At 40.2% G+C, this 25,352-nt stretch overlaps 1 protein-coding gene across 9 annotated transcripts in view; it reads right to left on the bottom strand.

The window, feature by feature from the left end:
• Nucleotides 1–25,352, bottom strand: part of kek5 (kekkon 5) — a 184,563-nt gene that overhangs the window by 30,670 nt on the left and 128,541 nt on the right. For all 9 annotated transcript variants that reach the window (XM_043410815.1, XM_043410813.1, XM_043410816.1 and 6 more), the window contains one exon: nt 8,260–8,462. The gene's annotated coding sequence lies outside the window, so the exon portion shown is untranslated. The remainder of the gene's footprint in view (nt 1–8,259; nt 8,463–25,352) is intronic.

Raw genomic sequence — 25,352 nt, 5'->3', positions numbered from 1 at the left:
GTGGACCATTGCTTCTTAATTCCACAATGTGTTATATTTTTTTTATAAAGCAAATACATTATCGCGTAATAAAAATACTCATCGTTGGTATTAACAAACCAATGAGAATTGTGGCAAGAAGCAGCATGAAAAAGTGACATATAATTCCAAGTACTCAAGATTCCATGAAAAATTAATTCGACCCGAGTTAATCTCGCTCATCTCATATTTTTTCTCTTTACCAGCGCAGCTGTACTAACATTCCTTTTAATTCACATTCTCGTTAATTAGCTCCTATTATTTACGAAAGACTCCCCCTTTAATATACTCCAACCATTTACAGTATGATATTTTCTGGATCATCTCTTTCAACAGTTTTACAAAGGATATGGAAAATTTTGAAATTAAAATGGTTGAATAGTGTTTGGAATCAGGTTTTCGAGCATCATAAAAAATGATCATCCGGTATACGAAAATCTAAACAAGTCAAACAAGTCATATTTTCGTCTCTGCTTTTTAACTCTTTTCCAACATCAAACGGTAGCGATAGAAAATTACAAAAAATCCTACAACGACTAGGGGTTGTAATAATAAGTATATAAAAAATTATGGAGATAATCTCACAGAGTTGAGTGTTCCAGAAATGTCTCTGGGAATGTATATAGAAATACATATAGTTTTGTGTACGTGACTATCACATTTTTTTTCTTTCTCTCTTTCTCACTTTTTTTCCACCTCGCCTCGCCTTTGCTTTTGCCGACTCGTGATACGTTTTTTTTCCTTTTTCATTACTCTCTATTTTTTCTTCCATTTCATTCGCACACATCCGCACATATACACGGAACAGAGTCCGACACTACAATGAACTAATCTACGTTTTTGCCCCAGGGCTTCCGAAAGGCGGGGGTGCAATTCTTTCTCACAGAACTCACCTGCCCCTTCTCTTCTTCCTCATGCGGTGTTCTCCAAAAGCCTGATATCTCGCAGTCCAAAATATTCTCTGAGAATATTCAAAGCACACGTTTGTAAGGATAAATTTCTATATGTTTTAAAATCGTGTGTCAAAGTACGAGACTCGACACGATCTAGACTGTTCTCTTAATTTTTCGTTCTCTCGAATATATCCACCGTTTCTACATATACGGGGTGGGACATTCACATATTAATGTACCATTATATTGAAAAGTGTGTGTTTGCGAGCAAGGCGTTTTTCTACGGTAAAAATAACTTGGCCCAGAGAATTGAAAGCAAATATGAATTTTCGTTTCTTATCAAGTATACTTTCTCTCCCGATCCGGGATCTAAGTAAATTTTCTATTTCTAAGTTCTTCAAGAGTTCATCAATCTGCTGATAAGTTATTTTCCTTGTTTTTCTAAGAAATGATAGCTCGAATCACTCCCGAAATGTCAGATCTTTCTTTTATATACACTTTCGTACCAGGCTAGTTGAACGTTTTTTCGGGTTTACTTTAACGAAATTTCCGAGATTGGAGGAGGAAGCGAAAATTCATCTCGTTGAGAAACAGCGATATCGCGAACGGAGGGGGGATGGGGAGAGAGAAAAAAAGAGAAAAATACGAGGGTCGACGTGAGGGAAACTACTCCTCGCACAGAGAGCTCGAGAGCTTGGAAAAAAAGAATTCGAAAAGCCAACAAGTATATAGTGCGGTATATAGATTGGAGAAAAGTGATGAAGACGGTGATAAAATATAGTATTCATTATTCATGGTTAAGTTATTGCTTCCTCTTTCTTCTCTCCATGGCTTTTGAACCCTCTTTTTTCGCGGCTGTATATACTCTCTATTTAGAGGATCTACAAGATCTTGTATCGGTTTTCTCATGTTCCTGACTGAAATTCTTACAAGAGACGCCCATTTGCCGGTATTACTTTTAATAAAGGTTAAAATAATACGGGGACCGAGGGTGGAAACCGAATACTGTTTATACAGCCCGAATCATTATCCGCAACCGTGGTTCATAAATTTATAGACCGGAATCGTTTACCCATCAGATTTCTCGGAGTTTCTTGATTTGCAATATTCGTATTTTTCATTCCATCGGGATTCGTTTTTTTTCTTCTAATCACTCGATATTCATGCACTTGAATGATAACGATTAAAAGAAATGGAGAGGAAAAGCAGTGGGGAAAAATGTGTGAGGAAAATTCATAAACCACGGAAAAATAAGTTTTTGTACGAACGATCGAAAAACCTGGAAATTGAGGTTATTCGTTTGCGGCGGAAGGTACTCACCGCGGGGAATATTGCCAATGGCATATTCGGCTATCAACGATAATTTCTTCTCCCGCGACCCGCTCCCCCCGCTCTTTGATATCGTATATTGTGTCGTATCGTAAATCGTTTGTTCATACGAATTGGTGGGAGGGAGAGAAGTGAGGCTCTCACCACGAGACTATGCGCATGGCACACTAATGGTGATCTACCGGATAGTATAATTCATGCACGAGAAGGTCGGGAGGGAGGCGACAGCAGGAGCCGGGACACGCGATACTCGTCTCTGGTTCCCTGCCTCTGCTCTCTCGATGTTTCAAAGTGCGTACGTGTGTACGTTAATATGTATGTGTATGCCGGTGCTCGGATTGTTACGACGCCCCGATGATTTACCGACAGAAAACGCACACAGGTACCCCCCACCATACTCGCTCTGCTCGCCCGGCTCGCTCGACTTACCCGACTCACCCGGTCACTCTTCACCAACCCCCAACACACATCGCGATTCCGGTTGCGGCACGTTCTCTCTCCTCGACGATTTGTTTTATAACGCGCTGCAACGCCCGACGGCAACAACGAAACGTTTTATAACTCGACAATTAAAGCACTGAATCCGACAATTTCATACGTGTATGTATAGCCATATATATAGCTTTATGTATGGCACTTGGCCCAGGGTCACCACCCTATCGTCGCTCGAAGAGGGCCATCAAACAAGGAACGAGAGAACGAACGCACTGGACACCCAACGCTGACATTTCTCCCTTGGTTCCTGCGTGACCCATTTCTCCTTCAAATTCACACTCGCATCACGATGCGCAACACACTAAATTGCATGGCACGCGCTTTATGGCCCACGGGGACATATTTTCCAGACGAATTTTTAGTCCTCTCCAATGAAAAACTCCGCAACCATGAGATTATTCCAAAAAGCTTGTCGAGGTGAGTCCAAAATTGAACGTCCGGAGCGATCTTTCTCACTCGATAAACATTTCCCGGTTGATTTCGGCTATTTATGTCATTCCGTTAGGCGGATATTAGCTCGATACCTGTATTGTGTGGCTACAAAGAAATTCCAAGGACCAAATTCATTCTACTCGAATTGTACAGTATTTCAAGAATTTGGACGCGTCCCTCTGCTGGGTCGCTAAGTATGTCGCACACCGATTTGTTTATGAGCCACGCGAATGTCCATCGCCGCGTTCGTATACGAGAATACGAACGCCAGCGGAGCAGGGTGTCATGGCCGTAACGCCAACGGCTCGGAACCATCGACGTTACGGCCATTGCTCGTTGTGATTAATTAACGCGACATCGTAATACCGGCGTCGCAGTGGTTGATCAGTCCTCCAGAGTCTCCCGCTTCGATGATGACGGCATGTCGAATCCCCGACGCCCTCATCCAAATCGACCCTCCTCCCGCACACCCCTTTTCCATCCGCCAATATCGGAAGTGGAAATGCACGCCGCGAGCGGAATAAGCGTAAGCTTAACAAGATGAGCCAAGATAGAACACGTAGCGGAGGCTTGATGAGAGGATGCTGCCAAGGGCTCAAACCCAAACAACGAGATACTCCGTGGAACGTAATTATGTCGAGTTAAATGTGATATATTTCTTCTCTTCCCCACTCAGCTTTTTTCATTTTCTCTGCGTAAAATATTTTATACTTTTATAATTAGCGAGGTTTTCGGTCTATAGTCAATGGCCTGAGAACAATGAGATTTCCACTCGTTTCGAATGGCTGTTGTTTTCGTCGATCGATTTTCATTCTTTGAAATCACTGGGCCGGATGGAACTTCGATGGTTTTTATATTCACCACGGCATCATATAATTTTTAATATTTTCACGTGAAAGGGTGCTGCCCGTTAGTAACGAGAAACACTATTCGTTACGCGCGTTTCATATTTGGACGATAATTGTAATCAGAGAGAGAGAGAGAGAGAGAGAGAGAGAGAGAGAGAGAGAGAGAGAGTTCTTTTGAGAAATTAGTGCTCCGAAATATTTTTCGGGTTTTCGGTCCATGAAATGAATTAACGAGGAAAATTCAGTAACGGATTTCTCGGGCTGCATGGTTCCGTATATATTACAAGTTCCCTTGAAGAGTATGTAAACAGATGAACCAATTATAGAAGTGTGAATACGAAGATAAACACAAAAATGAAGGAAAATTCATGGAAACAAGTATCAATCATAGGAGTGATGGCACGTTCGCGATTAAGCGATAAACCAGTTTCTGGTCGAATATTTGTCAGCGTATTGACTCGGGGGCCAACAAAGTCGACGAATAAGCGTATACACAAATAAGTTTACACACTGACGCCTGGGTTTGTGAATTCCCTCGAGTAACGCTCGAGCACACAAAAATTCCACATGCGGTTTAACGAGTTCGTAGGAAGGGCCGCTGTGGCGGAGCTCTAATTGTTTGCGGGAGTCAAATGCCATTGACATCGATAATTACACGTTGTGGCATTTCGGTATTTCAGATTCGTATCATTTCCATAATCTATTTAACCGTTGATTCATCATAAAATCGGTCGGATCGAGCTTTTTATATGGAACTGAATTCTGTTGCTGTCATCGATTGTTTTTTTTATTTATTTTTTTTAAATCATTATTTTGTTATCGTGTATTTTTGCATGAGTCACAGCTGCCAACGGAGTTGAAAAAAAGTTCGTTCCCAGTTCTTTATTTTATTTCTCGTTGGTTATAACTAACTGATCGGGATACCGTAAACAGAAATGTACATTTCTGTACAGAATTTCATCGTTCTTCGAGCCTGTAAACTTGAAACATTGATTCTATATCTCCAAAGGGTGAAATCAAATTTAATAGGATGTTTCCTCGGGCCGTTAAGTGGACGTGTTTCGGCAGAAACATCGAGGCAGTTCCGTAGCGGAGTAGCTGCATACGTTCTCCAAGTGAGCTTCAACACTTAATAGTACTCCAGAATCATTAAGAAGGACCGCACAAGCGGATGTTCACTGGAAACCGTTGGTCCGTCGTTGGAACTAACTTGAAGCTAGAAATCGTCATTTCCGGCCCTCGGCAATATTAGTTGGGAAGCAGCTGAGGTTAGGTCAAGTCCGTAAACAGTTGGAACTCTCTCGAGGGCTGAGTAAGTGTTACTATTTCGGGAAGACGATGAGAGAAGTACATTACGGAGTCGAACGTTTGTATTATATATACGGTTCCGGTGAAAACTCATCCTGGCCTCGGGGGGCTCGAATAAAAAATTGGATGCGTCGAAAATTCATGTTGAAAGATTTCATTTGCTCGCTCAATCGTTTCTCGTTAGAAGATATAGTTAAAACGACGAACATTAATCGGAACGAATTGACACGAAATTAGGGCGCGCGGCTGGTATAGGTATGCACAAACTCGGAGCCGGGAAAGAGGAGTTGCGGCGGGCCCTTTGATTCGAAGATAAGGTTGTTTCGAGTGATACCCAGGGCATGTGTACCGGATTAATGAGCATAAAAGTGATACGGGAAGACCGCAGAAGTGGTACGGGAAATAACGATGTATGGATGTAGAGTTGAGTGTGACAGTACTAGGTGGTGGGTCATAATCAAGGTAATGGCAAAACAAAGGGTACGCGAGAACAATGGTCGGGGTGGGTTGTTGCGTGGAAGCATACGTGACCCTTTGCCTGGCGTTTCAATATATATATATAACATTACATATCGGTCGACAGAGTACGCCATGTGTGCAGACCCGATGTGACAGGCATACATTATCCAAGCACTGTTTGCGAATGCTTTGCATCGGCTCTTCTATCCAGGTTGCGCTATACGAACGCGACATGGACACCTAGACCGGGCCGTCGAGTTTCCAGACACGAATGCCCAGAACTCTCTCAACTTTTGCACGCATTCTCGACACTTGATTATGCTTATATTTGTGTATGAATATACCTGTGTGTGATTCGCGTGAGTTGGCTTTCCGATGACGTATCGCGAATATACATTGCATCTCGCGGTGAAGTAATCTAATCTCGACTCAAATAACAATTGAACGAATAGTCAAACAAATCGTGGGGCGGGTCCGTAAGATTATGAAACTCCAAGAATCGGTAGAGAAATATTCCACCGTGATATACACGTGACTGCGAAATTTCGTGCATAATATTTTTTCCATGCAGATTTGACGAGATATTACGATGAAATTGAAAGTGGGTTCGATGCTTTTTTTTCTAATAACTCAATGTCGTCACTCAATCACACCAGTCCTGTTTTTTTTTCAAGCTCCTTTTTCTCATCATTCTATCAGTTAGTAGATGTTACAAGCGAGAAAAACGGAATTGAAAGATATCTACGTTCTGCAGTTGTATGAAAAAAAGTGTCTTTGTAAATTTTATAAACTCGCTGAGAGGAAGCCGCGTCGTTGCTTCTTGGGAATGTAATACACCTGACGTGCCGGCACGTCCATGACTTTTCTTCTGTATATTCCTTGGTTTTTTCTTCGCCGGAGCGTTCGCTCTTGTTTTCCTATCTTCTTTTTTTTTGATTTTGAAATCTTGACTGAAAATTTGAAGGTAAGGTTTTTCGTGCCGGGCAGACGTACGGCATGTCACAAAAATCACGTCGGAAACGATTTGTTATGCTTTTTTTTTATACCGCGCATCGATAAGGGGGCATTAATAGATTGCTGCTATAGCCCAACCCGGCGCGGTGATCGGAATGTTTGCAGAGAACGCGATAGTGCTTAAACCTCACCATTGGGACCGGGACGAAAACAATGCGCTTGATCCACACCGAGATCTCTCCAACGACGTATCGCCCGTCGCCCGTTATTGCAAATCTCATAAAAGAGGCATCAGAATGGAGAAAAAAACAGTAGGGCTAAACGCTTTTTTTTTTGAGCGATACTCTTAGGATCCTTCGCACATGGGAGGCAAAATAGTGAATTTTTCCGTTGCATGTTGCGAAGCGAGCGTTTACTCGCGCCTCGATATACGAGTGCATCGTTAGAGCTAGACTAAAAAAAGCATTCAATTTTCCCACCTACGTACTATCTACCACTTCGCTCGCACATAACATTGCTTATAAATGTACCTCGAACTCGCACAACATATACGAAACAGTATGAATTTTTAACAGTACACTCCCTTCTTGCTCTGACCCGCTTGATTATTAATTGTTTACTTTAATACTGCATCGGATGTAAAAGGAAAACATTTTTAAATATTTTTAATAACTAGAATTTTGTGGTTATTATAATACCCAAATAGAAATGAATGATATAACACAAACATTTCTTTCATAGTTTCCCATTGAAAAACCATTTTCTAATGCGTCCGTATCGCTATTCCTCGAGTGTATCTTGGTTTTCATCGTCCATATAGCTCCATTCCCTTTTATTGTTTTTCTGCATCAAAAATTGTTCTATGGGCGATTGGCAACGGAGCTATAGAGTCCCAGAGGGTTAAACGAGGGTGACAATAGAAGTCAAAGTGTTTCTCACGGAGACACTATAACCGTACTCCGTATAAAAGTAACTCTCTCGGCGATGCTCCAGTAAAAAAACCACTTGTATTCCGATAGAACGCTTCCCAGTCGATCTAACAGAATGCTTAACTTTCACGAGAGCAAACGTCGAAGAATAGCACCAAGTTGGATATCATCGAGTCTTTTATATACTTGTATATGCACATGCAATATTCTTTCTATATATACGCATTCATACAAGGTGTTCAGGAGGCAAGTGTGTCGATTTTGAGAATAACTTTCAAGCTCCATACAGAGCTTAAAAGATTAACAAACAGGGCGCGTATACTCGACGCTCGGTGACTGAATTTATTCTTAAAGGTGGAAGATTTTGTTTGATTATTAGTTTCATCAAGCATTCCTGAAGTTGAGACGATTATATAAAAAAAACACCAAAAAAAAAAAAATTCGATTCGTTGTTCCCATTTCGTCCACATATTTCGTTTACTGAAATGAGCTTGTAGAAAATTTGAGCTTGAAGTGTTACAGGTTCTTAAAGATTCAATGATTTTTCAACCACTCTGTAGTAAATGTAAAGTTTCAATGGAGTGTTATACTTACGTAGCGTTGAAGGAGTTTCAAGAGAATGACAATGGTTCACCGATGCTGAACTTTTATATCCAAGATGAAATGACGATATTTCGATCGTCGGGCAGGCGCCACCGTTGCGTCAGCGCATTGTAATTTTTCACGTACTCCTACCACTATATTTTTAATCTTTTCTGACAGTAACATCGACCGACGCTTCTCGAGTTTGATTGAATCTGAAACCGAAAGACATCAACGTGACGGTTATAACATTTGTGCACGAGGGCGTTCTTTTAAAATGATGTTTATTCAGACGATTGACATTTCAGTGTATCCGATCGAAATTTTCAAGATATTTATGAAAAACCTTTCAAATATTTACCACGTTTTTTTTCCACCTAAATAAAACATTGGCGAACCATTATTGACATATTCGTTAATAATAAAATTGATTCCACAGACTGAGGAAGCTTTATTTGGGGGCGTATTTCGGAGATTGCCAACAATGAGGCACGTTAATTTGAGGGAACGAAGTGAAATAAATAATTGAACGATTTTCGTTCAGGCATGAAAGTGCGGGCCCACGTGGTTTATGGGAAATTATGTGAGTGCGCTACTCCAATGAAATAAAAATGAACAAAACATGTCGTCGACCGACTACTTTTCTAAGAGATTACTTCGCTTTTGAATAATTCTTTGTTTGTTTGTTTGTTTTTTTTTTTTTTTTTTTCATAACATTGCTGTCACATAGATAATAGGAATATGTTTTTTTATCGTTTCCTTTGCCAAACTCCTTTGGTATCGGCAATATAACTGGGAAGATGATGGAGAGAATTTTTATTGGAAAACATAGAAATAAACAAAATAATGGAAATAATAGAGAAAAGAAAATGAAATAAGAGAGTGGAAAAAAACGAAAACGATACAAAAAGAGAAAGTGGAGAATTCTCTCGACGATGGTCTTTCACTCCCCTCGCGTGGCGATTTCAATTTCGCTCAGGTCGATGCAGTTCACTGAGAATGCCAATTCGATGCATTCAATTTGACTATACCAAAGGAGAGCAGGCAGCTCAATCCGTTAGACTGAAGAGATTCTGGATAAGATATTTTGGAATCCTTCTCTGGTAGCAATCTATGGATGAACGAATTTCGTGGCCGGACGAAATACTGGCATACCGAATTTTTTTTATCATACTTTGTGATGCGTGAAAAAACCAAGAAGTAGAAAAACTTGGAAAGGTTTTTTCAGCAGTAACTCCATTTCTATCGCCCTATGTAAGCCATTTTGAGTTTTAAATAAAAGTATTGAATGATAAAACTTCGCGTTTTATGAAAACTCAATAGAAAAGGTATAGTTTTGTAAGGCGGTACGTAATGCTTGACGAGGGATATTTCTCGAAGGGTTGAGAAGTCTGTGAATCATCCACCTTATTCTAGATATCAGAAGTGGATTCGCTTTAACAGAGCTCAAATGGGTACGTTGAGACGAGAGTACATTGTCCTGCTATTCTATTTCTCTATATCTTTTGTTATGAGATCGTTCCTTCATTCTCTTGGGTCAATCTGCTTTTTCTCTTTCTACGTTTCCGTCTGTCTCTTTCTCTCAATCTCTTTGCGCGAGTCTGTTTATCTATAGGAGCAAATACCCACGCCTCATTGTACAATGTTCGATGTCTCCTTGGAGCGTGCAGTACTCGCGGTACAGGGAGTAGGACGAAGGGATGCTGCATGGTTATCGATCGCCGAGGGTTTTCATGCGAGACTCGAGGACAATGGACTCTGGGCAACCTGTGTCAACCCTATGATTTAGCTAACAATCGTTGGATGCCTCTATACCTAATGCTGCCTTAACCTTTTATTCCGTCGTACCACTCTCGCTGCTTCCTTTTCTCCACCAATGAGAGCCAATCTTCGCGAGCACGTTCACCGCTATTGCCGAGACTCGAGATTTACCCTGCCATCTCCTTTCACCGTTCCTCCCTCATTTTTTCCGCATGTGCACGTATTACACACATAATTATTGAGGAAATAAGCCCTACGTTTGGTGTGTTCACGCAGAACACGCTCCAGAGATATACAGCCCAAATAGGTCTCCAAGTTCTTCAGAGATTTCAGGGCCTTCGAGAGGGTTGTCTCTCATTCAATAGAATTTCACAATCGGTATATATCGCAGAGCGTAATACTCTCCGCTGAATTTCACGCTTTAACCATACCCCCATAAGCTTTTGATTATGATTTTCAGCAGATTCCGTATACATAAGGAAGGATGAATGTGAATAACGGAGGTTATATAGAGCTTTTCTTAGGAGGCGAAACCGCAACCGGAAACTTTGACCATTCCCTAGTTAGTACTCGTAGCTTCTCAATAATAGCGCTCCGGAGCTGAATTTCATTCCCCTATAGAATTCTACCACCGATATCACTTATCAGATAGATATCTCTACACTCTGCTCGTACAATAATACCAGTAGATTTGTCATTCAATGGACCTGCAGATGTTGCCCTCGAGGATACCGTCTTTCAAATTGTGCGATCAATCAAGTTCAGCCTTCAAAGGGTTGCACTTGTTTTTCGATTTATGTATATATGCTTATGGGAGTTTGCATTTTCATACGGCTCAACGGATTTCAATGGTTTTCAATCCGACCCAGATAAAAATTTAATATTCGCGCACGCATTTTTTGAAGCTTTCTCAACACCGCCACGTTCCCCGTTTTGTAATAACTCACTTTTCTCTCTTCTTTATTCTAAAAGAAAGCTCGTATTATATTGCCGTCCGGTAGTTCCGGCCGAGAAACTGCGATCGGAAGTTACGACAGGATGAAAAGCCTCTTACTCCGAAGCCCCGAGTGAGCATGTTAGCATTCATGGTCCGAGGCGACATGCTCAGTTCACCAAAGCCTTTCATAAAGTTATGCGTTTACGAGATTCCATGGAAGAAAGCATTTACGTTGAGTCTGCCAAGGCAAAAAGTCGTTCAAAAGTGAGCTTCCACTGAATAACGGCATACTCAAGGGCACGATGCCATACAGTTATACCGCGTTCTCTGTTTGACGAACCCCCAAATGAGCTCTTTAAATTTGTCGAAAGATTTTTATAATCATCTTTGTTCGGTAGTCAATTTCTTATTCCCATCATTTCAAATAAACAAAAGTCTTATTCATATACTATACACAATGGAACGATGCATATATATGTAGAATATTTAAATTCATGAAAAGTCGATGAGAATAATTTCAATGTAAATCATAGATTAGCAGAGAAGTATAAAGTTGAATTTCAATGCGATTCAAAATTGTCATTACTCCCCACAAGATAATTTTTTCATTTTAAATAACACTCCGGTTAGTAGTTAATGAGCTTAGCTCTGGAAGCAGAACAAGACTAGACATTGTGGTCCGAAGCTATGTGGAACGATATAAAGCCGATTTTTCGCGAGTATTAGCCTCACGTAAAAGATTTGCATCTAATGAGGTCTTTGAATTGGTGACAGCGTATCGAGGTATTTCAAAATGGTCTTAAATAAAGGTTTTAGTATATAAAATTTATATTGCAGCGTCGAGTGCTACAGTAATTTAATATTTTTTTATATCACATTACTTATTGATGACAGAAAAAATTAATTGGATTTTTTTCTTTGAATAATGTGATGAAAAAGTAAAATCATTGTCGAGACAAGTCCCGTTCTCGTCAACATTTGAAGGTGGAAGGGTTTTCCGCATAGGGGTGCGGTAACTCTTTAATTGGATTTGCCTAATAGCGTGTCGCGTGTGCCTACCTTCATCCGCTATATCCGTTGTATATCTCGTGCAGGAGGCGAAGTATAGGGGGAGCAGTTATGCGACGAAGCGTGTGCACGCGTCTACGATCTGGCGTACGAACATTTCACCATCTGTGCAACGATTATGTATGCATTTGCCTTCATTAATATAGCAAAACGGTCACAAAATCTGGTTAACGGACTTCGTTAGATATTCTATACTTGCGAACTTGCAAACCGTCGTGCAGCACATTTTTTGAAAGCTTTCAAATTTCCGACCCAACATTTCAGTTGTGAACGAGCTATTATTGCCTGTTTACTTTGTTAATGTGAATCATGTAACTCATTGGCTTCGCTTTAGAATGATTCGTTGCGTCCTAAAACGTTTTAATTCCGCGAATTCATCAAATTTTCCATTATTTTGGTTTGTACGTTTTTTTTTCAGTTGTGTTTCATTAAAAATTTGTGCTGTTTTATTATTATTATTTTTATCAAATACACGACTCGGACCGTTCCATCCTCACGCATAATTGTGTATGAAAATTGTAATTTTCTCGGCTCTTAATCAATGACCTCGACGAAGACCCATATAATCTTGTTCGTATTTCACCGTCAATGAGAGCTCGCAAATATATTTCGCCGATGTGGAAGTGGGAGGGAAGGAGATCGTAAAGGTAAATTCACTTAGCCGTGGGAGCCCCTGAAATTGCGAAAAGGGCTGAAAGGCTTCGGAGGAGACTCGGAGGCTATGACTAATTGCTCGAGATCACGCGTTATAGTATTGTCTTTACTCTCTCTCTCTTCTCTTCCATTTCACTTTAGTTCGGGAGCGTCAGTCACGTGCCGTCCCTTACTCTTACCTCGATCTACACCATTTACTTATTTTGTTCTAGCGAGCCTCCCTCATCGTCAAACATACCACTCGAAACGTCAAATCCTCCGGAGGAAGCTTTAGGGTTTACGCGAGAGCGGGAAAAAAAGGGTTTTGAATAAGAAATTTTTATTTCTAGATTACCAATCGTGACGTCAATTTCCATTTATCGATAAACAATGCCGCGGCGCGGCATAGTAGTAGCTTGAAAATTTACCGAGCTTCCTAAATTCACTGATGATTATTTCCAGGCCGTTCCATTGTTTTTTGAAAACATAGCATTGTGGATTCGTAAACTCTTCAGTATGGCTACAATTTTCCTTTCTAATAATAAATAATTCTTTTATCTTTCGATGTATATACAATGTCAAACAATCCCATTCATCTTGTCAAACCTTGACCCAAATCTTTTTCCAATTTTCGATTTCCGATGCTAACGAAATTTCCGATTTCAATAGTTTTTTTCATTGAGCATAAATTTTCATGTACAAAAAAATGAAACAACAGTAATGCATGTAACCCATATCATTATGGGGCGTGTATGTATAAATAAATGATTACTGCTATCATCGCAGCCTCGTAACATCGCCTCAACATAAATGAGACCCGATAGCATTTATTCGGAATGAATTGTATTGTATGACAGAAGACCGTGAAAGCTGTAGCCCAGTGAACAATACAGAGTTTATCTACATACGTATATGCTTATATAAGGTGTTTATAATGCTCGTGAAAATTATTATGGACGTTGCGTAGCAACGTTTATTCATGCAACGAGAGGATTTGCCCTTTCTCCGTTCCTCTACCTCTCCGCCCCCTGCCCGCCCCGGCACGCTCTTGTTGTTTCGCTCGTTTTAACAGATGGAAATTCAACCAATATTCTCTAGACTTCTGTTTACGCAACTATCGAAAACCCAGCACCTAATGCAAATTCGTCATAACAATTGAATATAAACGTATTTGGTTTATTCAATCAAAATTACAATTCAATTGTTCAGTGTCCGATCGGTGGCTTCATTTAATTATTGCTTCTAATATTACCGTTATGTTCATGTCGAGTAATTAACGATCTGCGAATGGATAGAGATTTTCTTGAATAGATTTTTTTTTGCATTAAAGTCCATTCTCCATGAAAAGCTTTACGATTTTAGGTAAATTTTATTTTCTTGAGCATAGTAATTTCAATGAATCGAGTCATTTGTTTGTCCAACAAATTCTAGATATCTATTAAAAAATGTTATTATTAAGTTAGTCACCAGAAACTCAAACACTTTGGATCGGATTCAATTCCTTTGCGACATTGCGCAAGAGGGCAGCTCAATCGATGATATGAATTGATGTTTTCGAAGTCTGTGTTTGTTACTTGAGTGAAAGTCATAGGTATTAAATATACGACGGAGATACTTTAATCGATAAAGCCATATAAACAAGTATATACCCTCTCTTTGTGCACCCTTCTTTACTGACATATTCATCTATCTTGGTTGCCTTGGCTTTCATTTCCTTAGTTCAATTTATTCATATAGAAATCGTTGGGTTATAAAAATGAAAGAATTGTGATGGGTTTGAATGTGAGCGATGGATTTTAAAACAATTTTCCATGCTCTCGAGTACACCTGAACGCATGCGCGCACGCGCGTACATTTATCTAGTTTATGTAATTAATTCAGAAATTGAAATTTGCGTTCATTTTATTTTCTTCGCAGGGTGAATGGCGTGATTTTTTTGTCACAGGGCTTCAGTGATGGGTTTAAGAATAGACAATATATTGGTCAATATGTGTGTGAGAAAGGAAAATAGATGGAAGGATATTTTCATTGACGACGACAAGTGGCTGAATCCTGCGAGATACGAATTGATTCTCGTTGTTTATAGATGAAGACAGAAAAAAATCAGCAATTTCTCCGGTCTCTAGGTCCATCTGTGTCAATAAGATTTCAATTAAGGTTTGAAGCGTTTCATCGGCAGGAGTCTGGATTGTCCTGGCGATCATTGACGTCGAGGGAACTCAGGATCAGGCGCAACAAGCGACCACCAACAGAGAAATGCCGCATACTCTCTATTTCTCCCTCGTTCTCCGGTCTTTCTCTCGCGTTATCGCGTGACCCTGAGGGAGCGAAATTGCAAAGCCGGGGTCGCTGGATCGATGGTTTGGGCGTGTTAGGTTTAGATGGGTTTGGCGTGCTAGCCGAAGGCTCTCGAGTCCATTGTTTCCGCACGAAGACATTCCCATTGTTTTCCCAGTTCGTGGATAGTGAATATTCTCCCGAGATTGGCATAAACACGTTGTTTAGCTTGTATAGACAACTCTATTCATGGATTTATTGGGACGGCGAAAGAAAACAGTTATTTAATAGACAAAAGACCCAGTTGTGTCAGCGCGAGCAAGTGAAACTTTCATTCCTTCCCATTTTTCCTAATACTTAGTGTTACTTAAATTTATGATCGCGTGGTGGTTTTCTCATCGGAATAATCAAAATGGGTAATTATTCAGTAATATTCTGCAACGGATCCGGACGCCGGTAATAACCGGGCTTAAAGCAAGACATTTGTACCCGTGAGCTTTGGGATCGCCAATTCTACGAGAATATTGTTCCTGGGCAGCTGGGATTCCATCACAATCCATTTTCACTCGTGGGAAAGCAAATATGGGTCAGATCTCTGGAGATAAAGGGAAAGCCGATAGGGGTGGATTTTAAGGGTGTGAGAGTGGGACGAATTGCCAGAGGAGGTAGAGTTGAAGCCCTCATGACCAAGCTAAATCTAGCGCTGGCTTGAATTTGGTCGCAGCACGTTGGATGGAAGTTGTCACTGCATTATTGAATGACTATAGCTGCGTCGCGATATTGCCGCTATCAACGAACCACCTCTAACTATGATACTCACACTAAAATTACTAGAGTACTAAAGTCGTGTACAGCACAGACTGATATTATTATACATAACATTGGAAGAGTCTTACTACTGTTTTTCTTTACTCGCAGATCGAGAAAGGAAGCAAATACTTCCGGCAGCAAAAAAGTTCGTGGTGGCAGAAAGAGTGATCGAATAATTGCCACGAAAATGACACCGCGTGATCAGTGGTCTTCTGCTTTCATTGAAGCTTAAAGCTCCTTTTCTTCCAAACGGTCTGCCTTATTCGTGATAAGACGAGAACGTTACTCAAAATTAAGTTCTTCCGTAATTGACATTGCAGTCATTCTAGTTCTCTAGTCTTTGGATGAACATCCTCCAAAGCAATATCCACGGTTAGCTCCATAATTATTTGATAAACTATTGTGTTTGGGAAGACAGAAGTGGTAAGACGGTGGTTAAGAGACTTGATAATACACTGCAGGTCGTTCATTGATATAGCAGTGGTAAATAAACGGTTTTGATGGAAGGAGTTTCCATCAAATCTCTCATGTTATATCACCCAAATATCTGTACTTCTAAGAAGCCTACTCGTGTTTAATTAGTGAATGCTTTGTCATGACGGAGCTCTACCGCCCCAAGGAATAGAATTGTTATTAATGTTCTGAAAGTTCGGTTACACTGACGATAAACCGAACCAACAACCGGCTCAACGACGAGACATCAATTCGGGGCTTCTCGGTCACGATGTTGCTATAGTTATTGATTATTCTTGCGCTGCTTACACTTCTACAATCCAGATGATATTTAGATCTACATGTGCGTGGCAATTAGCCGTGGACACTTTGTAAATCATTATTTTTCAAACCAATAGATCAGACGCCACATTATTATTCGGAGATACTCACTAATTCTACACGTATAATACAATAATATGGAATTTCTCAAAGTACAATCTGTTTTGTCAACCTAGCTGAATAATTAATTTCAAGAAGACTCCTGTATATCTTGAGCTGGTTTAATTTACAAAATACTTTTGGAACTATCCAAGATTTTGTCCAAAGTCTAACTCGTGCTACACAGCGGTGGCATTTAATTTGTTACGAAGGAGCAGTATCATGATGAAAAGCGTAAGAATTTTGGCGCTTTGGTCTTAAGAAAGTTGAATTAGTTTGGAAAATTAAACTGAGGAAAGGACCAACGAAAACGGCGGGGGCTCTTTAAGTTTTTCAAGGAGAAAAGAAAAACGTTTCCTTTGCAAATCGAGCGAACACTCGTCAGTCTTTTCTTCCTAATAAGTCCGGGCTGAATGAACGTGAGGTTCGAATTAATCGATTTTTGGCGCAATTGAAAGGTGAGAGAATTCTTTCTATTTTATCCTCCCCCCTCCCCTCCCCACTCTCGCTCTTTCTCTATCAGCTGATCAAGCGAGAAAGTTCAGATTCTTCAAGTGCTCAAGAGTTGTTTGCCCTCTCTGTACTCGGTCGAATAAAAAGTTGGACGAAAAGTCTTGGAGTTGGACAACGTTAGTAGCGTCTCGCTATCTGTACGAAGTCAATCATTGATTATCACTCAGTTTTTTTTTGTTCGAGATAACATTGTGGAAAGCTATCTCCGAGATTCATTCTGTCGAGACAGTGGATAATTAAAAATTCAAACGTCTCCAGCCGTAGTACAGTAACCTGATGGAAATACTGGAAGCCGGATGGTGGCTCAGATGGGATGGGACAGTGGAGAATTTGCTGAAAGTGCAGGCGGACATGTAGCCAGCGAGAACAATTGGGCAGGCAGACACAGCGTGACCCCACTCACGAGGACGTCCACCTTTAACCTCTATCCATAAAGCTTCTACACCTGTGAGTTTCTACGTCTTGGGGAAGGTTGTGGCCTCGTTACATCCGGTCGAGTGATCCTCGTTGGAAGAGAGTAAAGTGGCCGGTCAAACATCAAAGACGCCGGAAGATTCACGATCCGTTTTTTTCTTTTTTTTTTTTAATCCGCGAGAGTGGGCGCGTTTCGACCCTTGGGTTAAAATCCTTCGCCATGCACTACCGGTAAGTTTTGCTGTATTCATGTTTCGTAGACGTTTGTACCTGAGTATTCACAAACCGAACAACTTCTTCTTTTCTTCTTTTATCTGTTTTTTCAATGTCCCCGTGTTCCAGTAACGTCCACTGTTGTTTTAAACAAGGAATGATTCTGGCACAACAATCATGTCCTTCCAGGCTTTTGCATTGTTTATCTGGTGGAAGTGGCAACAGCAAGGTTGGCGCTACAAGCGTGACATAAACACGCGGCTCATGGAACCATGCGGGAGAGTTTTTTTTTCTTTATGTTCATACGAGACATCGAGCCCGAGGTAGAAAGACCGTATAGAGACTCGGGAAACGTCTGTTTCGTTTACCTACAAAACTCGGAATGTAGAAGAGCCGCGATGGAAGACCGGTTGAAACAGACAATGAAGAGAAGAGTTTTAATGGAGATAAAGAGAAAACACATGCATCTATTGGGTAAAAGGATTGGGAGATTCGCTACGGTTTGTAATGTAAGTCTATGCCTATACATCGAATAACAGAGATCTCAACGAGATCGGAACAAACTTTCCAACGAACGAATTGGATTTCATTTAATTCATATAGGGTAATATGGACACTGTGTCCATTTTGCCCCAATAAAGTTGAATTCCGGGACAAAATGGACTTTCCCGAAACTGAAATTTCCTAAAATGCATAAAATTTTTTTTTTCGGTCCGGACCATAAATCATGGTAAATTGTTGAATTCCACGGTGACATCTCCAAAAAATTCAAGTTTCAGAGCAAAATAGATCTCAAACTATTTTCTCACTATCTATTCCCTTTTTTGACTTATTTTTAAAAACCACAATAGTAATCAAAGTACGAATAAGGAAAAAAGGTTTTTTATTCATTTTTTACAAAAATCGCACTCATAGCTGTTATCTTCGTCTTCAACACTTGTACACAAGGTGTGTGCCCATTTTTTGCATGTTACACATAGTAAATCCAATCTTCAGAGGACAACGAATATAATCCTTCACAAAAAATGCAACAAACGTCTTCAAAAGACGAGGACTTGGCTGTCTTGGTGAGCTTTTTTCTGTCTGCTAAACTGCTACATTTCGAAAAATGTCGATATTTCGATTTTTATGCCTCTTGGAGGCTGTGTCCGTTGTGCCCCGGAAAATTTTTTTGAAGAAATTCCGGAAACTAGGGCCATAAATCAATGGTGGGACTCCGATATGGTGCGAATACCAAATATACCCCAGTACGATGAACCTAAAGTTGATTTTTTGCATTCCTCAAAAACATGACAGAAATGGGATATAAGATTTGACTCATTTCTCTTCATTTACATCCAAGGAATGGAGCCTGAGTGGTCCCATTTCTTTTCCCATATTACCGAGTTGACATCCTATTCGGAAACAGTCGCTTGCAACGGCTGCATTTCGAAAAATGTCGATTTTTTTATTTTTATGCCTCATAGAGGCTGTGTCCGTTTTGCCCCAGAATTTTTTTTTTTTACAAAATTCGGAAAACGAGGACTGGGCATCAATTTTGGGACTCAAAAATAGTTGAAAGACCATATGCTCATCAATGAAACTTGCTTAAATCCTTAAGTGTCCATTTTGCCCCACATTACCATATATATTATTGTAGGAAATTAGTAGTCTAGTAGCGCGCGTATTTGATACAAATGTAACGCGCATCGTCACTGACGCAGATTTAGTTACATTAGAGAGCTCAATATTGTACCAAAGGCATTGTTCCTTAAAATGATTAACGTTGACTCAATTATGACTCTCTCTAATTTCTGTAGCGTCGTTGTACGTGAATTGAAGACGAGTTCTGACGCACATGTTCCGACTATGGCAACAAGAACTCTGAGATAAAACAAGTGTCCCAGCCACCGCGGAAGATGCGTTTGGCTGAATACGGTGTACGTACCTTCGATGAAGGAGTACAATAGTTGGTTTACGAATGCGGATAAGCTATCCTAATGTTGGTATTGAATTCAGCAATTACCAAAACTTCCGATTACGATTTACAGAGTAAACAGGTCTCAAAATTCTGAGGAGACATACACTTATTAACCTTTAGAGGACCGGCATTTGAGAATTGACATCGCCCATGAAAAGTGCTCAAATTAGTGTCTGGTATCACGTATCAACTATATACAAAGTTCATATCACAGGGTGAGCCGATATATCGGCTTTCCGGTCCTCTAGAGGTTGATTGAACTCCACTTTAATATCGGATTGATGGGATAATCGTTAAGAGAATGACAACAAACCTGATGCGCTCGCGTGAGAGAGAGCGCAGAGCGGAAATGTTTTTCAAAATATACTATTCAACAGCCATGCGTCGAAGAACTTTTTTATGCAAAAACTAGGGATACACTTTCTGCAACTAAGAAAGAGTAGTTTTTGCGATAACTCTTATGCGTGTACAATCGCATATAAGAATGTGTTCGGAAAAACTATGAGAAGTGTTGGTGAAGAGCCAACGAGCCAAGAGTGTTTGATCGAGTTTTTGAATTTAGGCCAAAATGACAATTGCACGATGACGTTAAAATATTTACAACCGCGTGAAGAAAGTGGAGTTCTCGTAGGAAGATTGTGCGAGCGATCCGAGGCGAATTTGTAGTCAAAGATAAACATTTGTAGATACAGTTCGAGTTTTGAAAATCTGCTCGTGTTAAACATGCTGTGCTTTTATATTGGCGATACACCCAAGTGTCTAGCAAATTGACGTAGGTTATGTTGACTCATCCGCAACATCAGTTGACCGAGCAGACTTGCTCCGTTGAACAATTTTAGTTTGAATCAATTTGACCTCATTGGTTCAGGTTCGATTCGATTCAATGCTCCGGCTAATGTTGAACCTTTCAATATCCGGTGGGCTAAATCAATCTGTATCCAGCAATTATGCCACAATTGAGTTCTCGTCCCAAATTGTTAAGAGTACCGTTACAGCTCGAAACAAACTTGAACGAGATTTTGGCGAAGCAAAACATGGAAAACAATCGAATTTACCGAGGTCGAAAACTCAGAGGACCAAAGAGAGAATCGTATGTAAACGAGCGGTATTGACTGACGCAGTTGAAGGTTCGAGAGCCTGTGATTTGATGAAATAGCAAGTAGGAATCTCGGTGGCATAATCCCCGATGACTGCATCCTATTCTATCCTATCGTTCTATACACGTTCTGTTATTACGTCCCAACTCGGTTACTCCCATTAATTTGACCCATTCACCGTCCGATCCCCCAGGTACCTTTCTGTCCGCCGCAGGCGGACCTCGGGATCGTGAAAAGAATCAATTCCTTATTGTTTTCATTCGAGCGATCATAATCCATTATTCTTACATAATTATTGATCATATCAAACATAGCTTCGTTCGATGAAATTATATGTGAATAAAAAATACCAGAAGATGTTATTCATCATTACGCTATACGTTTCAATGAATTTTCAATCGATCAGTTGTTCTCTCTTTTTCTCCCTTCCTCCCTCCCTCTATCTATCTGTCGTGGAATGATAACGGCCATCTTGCCATGTCGCAATTTTTACTGAGTGAGAATGATTTAGTAAAAAGAACAATATATTAGTCAGGCTGCGCTTATCGTCGAGGCGTGAACTCCAAAGTTAGTTTCTCACCACCTAACTCGAAATTGATTGGGTCCCGTTGTCAGTGGGTTTTTATTTTCTCGTTTCAGGAATGTTCGGAGAGTTGAAAAGTTTACGGTCCAGACAGTGTGCGAATTGATGCTGTGGAAAAGCGAAGTTCGAGGATCGTGAAGCGTTGGCACAACAATGGCACGATGCGCCGTTTATCTCTCTTTCCCCCTCTCCCTCGTTGGGTGAAACAGTCATGAATACTAGACTATGAGGCATTATCTATATGGATGGTTGATGGTGTATGAACGATGCGGCGTGCTCGCCACGTTGTTTCCGCATTCACCGGTCGTTTTAAATAATTAATTGGCCAGTTCTGCTATGGTTCGTGAACACACGTTACATGGATATATGAATACCCGGTCGTTCGTTAATTTCACGGTTCATTTCGTTTTTCCTCTTGCTTTCTCTCCTCCTCCTTCTCTTCCTCCATTTGCCTGTCTCACTCCCTCCCCCCCCCCTCTCTCTCTCTCTTTTTTTACCTATTTCCCTCTGCTGGTACGAGTACTTTCAAGTTTTCGGTCATTTGCTAGCTCACGCACACAATCGCTGTTTCCATGTTGCTTGTACACGACATTTATCCAGCTTCAAATACCCGCAAAAATGCATGATGATCTTGCACGTTTTTCAAATATATACTAGAATTTTTCTAAACCAATTAAAAACCATCAATTTTCAGATTTTCATTTCGTACCTGGGTACTTTTTTTTTTATATCACACTTATGAATACAAGTGACGATGTGGTAAATTTCGAACCTTCGATGTTTGTCGCGCTTTGTTCTCATCGTTTTATTTTTTTTTCTACTTTTTCTCATGAACGGGCTCCAATCTTCTGGGTATTCTCATTCCCACTGAATGAAAAACTTGACCGATTTAGCAATTTTGCTACATCGCGGGGTTTTATCGTACCTACTTGCTGTTGCGGTAGATTTAATGAACGAACCGTTCATTTCTTTCTTAAACGTTTCTGGTACTGGTTGGTTCTTCAATCTTGGAAGGTCGACTCTGGTTCACGTTCCTAGCAGCGATCGTTCGCAAACTCAGCAAAATTTCACCAACTCGTTACCGCTAGACTCGCCTCATTCGGCAGAGAATTATTGTTCAATATTGCGGAACGTATTACATCGAATCCGAACCGTCTCCTGATTTGACAATTGTCAAATGGCCCCATTAATGGCGCGCGACTCTAGGAAGAAGTCGACGCCTTTAGTCGCACCGGAATCGAAGAGAATTATATCTTTCACTTACTTCAATCGATACTAGTCAATTTTAAAAGTTTAATCTTTTTTTCATGATTTTTACTTAATTGTTTCTGGAAACATTTCAAATAGACGTTACTGTTTGTGAGAGGCCTATCCATAATCATTGGCATTTATCTGAGGATATTTGTCCTCATGAAAATTTCGCAGGATTTATTTACGCAACAGGATTGTGGGAGAGGGAGTTTGGCGTGTTGGCGGAGCTATCGCGAAGTCTGTTTGTTCTCACGAAGCGAGTGGCAATTGCGCCCTTTCCGCGAACAAACTCGGGCTCTTGCGCTCTCGCCGGCCATTTTGGATTTCAGGAGTATTTCATTGGGGCTTGCGTATATGAGAACGAATTTACTCCAAGACTTCGAGGTTTCATAAGAGATTGGTGTGTATTGTGCGCGGTTTAAGATTAAGTCAGAGTTGAACAAATGACGAAACACAAAGGTCGTTCGTGTGGGAGTGTCTTTGAAGTTCCTGGGAATGGAATGAGTACCTGAAAACCTCTTCTCACCTTCTTTACACCCTTCTCCCGCCATCACGTGAAATGAGGGGTCGGAACGGGGTTAGGGGTGGTTTTAACTTTCAATTAACTACCAGAGACTTGCCTCGAGTAACGTTCCATCCTCATGGTACTCCACTGTACTCTCTCTTCGCACCCTGGTATGGCTGCGCTGGTCTTCGCGAGCTACTGACAGACTAGAACATTACTTGGAGATAGTTATCTTGCGGCTACGCTTGTTTCCGAAATTCTATACCAATTCGCTTGATGAGACATTTTAGGTTTGAGTCACACGCGGTTCTTTTTTTTTAATATCTCTTATTCTCCTTTTTTTCGTTTCTATTGAAAACTATGTTGCCTCAATGATAATAAAATAAGTAGCATGTTGCAAAAAATCCTACCAACAGACGACCAAGATTCACTTTTGCATCCGAGAATTCTTAAAAATAGAATTTTTCCTTCAATTTATTATCAGATTGACCAATACATTGGTTTCAGTCAATGTTGAGCTTCAACAATTGATCGTCAGTGAAAAGGGAGCGCGTGCAAGCCTTCTGTATCTCATTAGGTTCACCTCGTAAATAAGATTTCAATGTTTTTTTGTTGGAAAGCATAAATGATGAGAGGTGAAAAAACAAATTTCATTGAGAAAAATACAAAAATGAAATGTTTCATGATTACGTTTGGATTGATCGGGGTAGACTGATTCTGCCTGTGGTGCCTTGAACGCGCGATGAGTAATTGGCTATTTGCGAGGTATACGGTGCCCTATTCCGAGGAATCTTAAATCTCCATTCAATCCCATCGATTCTTGGCTATGTATTTTTTCAACGAAATTTTAGAGCACCCGGTGATTGATAAAGTGGCAATTACAATGCTTTTACGGCAATTACCAATGAATGTGACTGTGTATTTATCGATCGACCGAGTTCCGGTAATAAAAGCACGGACTTTGGTGCGCCAGCCATGAAATAATGCATCAACGTGACATGAATTATTCCAAAACTTGAAAATTTTCGTTTGAATATTTGAATGAATGACAGTTATATAGATTCGGCAGAAATGGGAGGAAATGAGGGCGACATGCACAAAGGGAATGATAAAAAGCACAGAAGAAAGAGGCATTTTTATTATCTACTCTTTTATTGTACATACCTTTACTGAAAATAAAAAATTTCGAATTTTTAAGCACTTGAAGTCACTTTTTTTTTATGCAGCATCTAGAGATTAAATAAAATTAAATTAAGGACTAGGGAGATCTTTCTCATTTGTAGGTTTACTTTTTGTTTTATCCATATTTCCTCTCCTTTGTGACGAAACCCTTCGAGTAAACTTTTATTAGTTTCTGCATGAGATATTGGAGACCCTCAAGTGCTAAGAATGACTTAAACAATCGACGGATTCAATAGATCAATCAAATACATTGGATTTTTTTATTTGGACTCTTCGATTCCAAAATCATTGACTACGAAAGAATTTTCGGCTCCCACGTTCGACCTTTACAACTCACTTGAGAGTGTACAAAACAAGTGTGACTACTGAAAAAAGATGATTTCCAATCTCCGTATAATTACCTCCAGTTTAATCGATTTAGGCCAAGTATTAGAAAGAAGGGGAAAAATGTGGAGTTGCTTCAGCAGAGAAAAAACCATAGAGCATTAATATTCGCTGTCAGTGAAAGAACGATTAAGATATTCCGTCTTAAACAGAGGAACGACCTATTTTTCTTGTTCAACTAACACTTCGTACTGTTCGTTTTTTTTTGCTGCCACGAGCCCGTCGAGATGATTATTAATGTAGGGAGAAGAAAAGGAAAAAAGAGTGTGTAAATCGATGAGAAATGAGGGTGAGGATTACTTATTCCCACCGGACTAGAGTTTTATCTACAAAAAAGTTCTATATCAAAGATTTGCTGTTCGGACGTTTTTCAGCTTCGATCGAGCATTCTCGAACATTCAAACTGAATTTAAACGAACTCCCTCAACATCTATACTACTGCCGTTAATGCACCAATCGAAAGTAGTCAAGACCCATAATAAGTAAAGTTCGTTACATTGATTAATTAGAGTTTACACTTCAAATCGAAAATAGATATTTTCATCATGATGGCCGTAATTCTATGTCCTTGTATCACAGATTAGGTAATGAAGGAGTATTGAATTGACATTGAACAGAAGTCTTGGGTGTCCTCGGATATTTCC

This window comes from Venturia canescens, chromosome 2, assembly GCF_019457755.1.
Source record: "Venturia canescens isolate UGA chromosome 2, ASM1945775v1, whole genome shotgun sequence".
NCBI classification, from domain to species: Eukaryota; Metazoa; Arthropoda; class Insecta; order Hymenoptera; family Ichneumonidae; genus Venturia; species Venturia canescens.
This window is presented reverse-complemented; position numbering and strand designations above follow the sequence as displayed.